General features: G+C 41.4%; 1 non-coding gene across 1 annotated transcript; it reads left to right on the top strand.

The window, feature by feature from the left end:
* The first annotated feature begins 251 nt into the window (after positions 1–251).
* Trnat-cgu (transfer RNA threonine (anticodon CGU)) lies at positions 252–326 on the top strand. Its single transcript has one exon. It is a non-coding gene; the product is annotated as a tRNA-Thr (tRNA).
* Positions 327–1,915: the final 1,589 nt, after the last annotated feature.

Raw genomic sequence — 1,915 nt, 5'->3', positions numbered from 1 at the left:
GCATAGTGCTCAGAACCATTTGAACCATTTTTTTTTCTTACATCGGGAAATACCGTCTGCTAGCACAGCGTTGTTTTTCTGCGTTGGATACTGATAAATTTATGCTTATATGGATACGGTGTCTGTTCTTTCGGACTCTTATGTCTTCCACGAGCAATGAGTGTGTTGGACTGGGACACTACGAATGTAGTGTGTGGACGTACAAGGTGGGAATGTGGGTCTCGCGGGAGGCGAGCCGCACTATCGTGTGTGCCCTCGGTGGCTCAGATGGACAGAGCGTCTGCCGCGTAAGCAGAAGATCCCGGGTTCGACTCCCGGCCGGGGCACACATTTTCGCCTTTCCCCGTTGATCTATATCAACGCCCGTGCGCAGCTGACGGTATTGACAAAATACTGATAATTTTGGTCATTACTCTTTTTCGATCTTAAAGGACATCCAAATGTAAATAAGTTAATTACAGACCACTATTGATGCTCTACGTCAGGGGTCTCCAAACTGCGGCCCGCGTTAGCTGGCTGGACATCCCTGGTCTCCGGCCCGCCTAATATTTGAGGTGGTGTCTATATTGCCGGCAGTTGAGTTTCGAGGCCTATCGCGACCGATACACCGCGACATCGTCGGAGCTCTGTCTTTACAAAGCGGAAGGTCACGGTTAAACTTGTGGCTATCCACAATAAACAGACAGATGGTGGAAGAAAAAGAAAACGGTTAACAGACTAGTTTGGCGAAAACATTTTAAGTAAAAAAACTCTTTCCATTTTATTCTACTCGAGAGTCTGGTGCAAGTCTTTCAAATGGACGCCACTTCGGCGACTGTCTTTCGTAATCAATCATTATGGAAGATGCTTCTTAAGCAACTTTCTTTACGTATTTCGATTTTCAGATTTTCCTTGTCTCTTCGAATTCAAATTTTGAATTGTCCCACACCTACTAGTAGAGCGCATAAAACACTAAAAAACTCGTGAGACACTCGCAACATAGACACAATCACGCGACAGAACTATCAAATATACGCTCTGGCTCTGCTACTCGCTACAAGACTACATAACTAAACTTACTGTTGCGCTGCTTGAAATAACAATGCGTTGACATACTCTACCTGTGTTAAGTCTTGTAGTAATAATGTCGTTACCAGTGATTTTGAGATTTCGTTAACTTTGCAGGACGCTTTCGTGAAGAATGTGCAGTGACATACTTTTTTGTCGGTGAAATTCGCCGGAATAAAATATGCCAGAAATTCGGTCATGTACGTTGCCCAATCAAAATTATGTAATTAAATAAAAATCGTAGTTTGTTTCAGTGCTAGCTATTCCAACAACCTTAGACTTTTGCGACTTCATCTTTCCTTTAGCCTTACATTGCGGTGATCGTGGAGTGCTAGGATTGTTTAACCCTAGGACGCCCAATCCTTTTTTTCTAACTTGGATGCGTAAGGGGAGGGTTCGGCGAGCCCACAGATTTTAATAAGTTTACTCACGAAAAATTACAACTTCCAAATTGGTTTATGTATTTTAACTAAGGCATCGGTTTATAAATGTTGTTAATTGTTATAAATATCGGAACGAGTAAATAAAAAAATTGACATATTACAATACAAAATACAGATGTGTTCATATACAATAGACTACCGAGTCCTCAACTTCGAGGCAAGAAACACACTTCACAATTTTTTCTGAATGTGTGTTACACACATGTTTATGACACTGTCCACAATACTGTTTTGGTTCACTTAGATTTTTGTACTTCTGCTTCTTTGTTTTAGCTTTTCTTACACAAATATGGCACCGTCCTTTCACTGCAGGAGGCTGACGTGCTTCTGTTGTCACTTCTTTGATTTTCTTTTGTAGATTAGTCCCTATTGATTAATCACTTTGGTTAGATAACCCTCTTACATTGGCACTTCTTTCTTCTACC

Source organism: Schistocerca nitens, unplaced genomic scaffold (genome assembly GCF_023898315.1).
Source record: "Schistocerca nitens isolate TAMUIC-IGC-003100 unplaced genomic scaffold, iqSchNite1.1 HiC_scaffold_465, whole genome shotgun sequence".
NCBI classification, from domain to species: Eukaryota; Metazoa; Arthropoda; class Insecta; order Orthoptera; family Acrididae; genus Schistocerca; species Schistocerca nitens.
The sequence above is the reverse complement of the archived record's forward strand: the minus strand, read 5'-3'. Positions and strand labels throughout refer to the sequence as shown.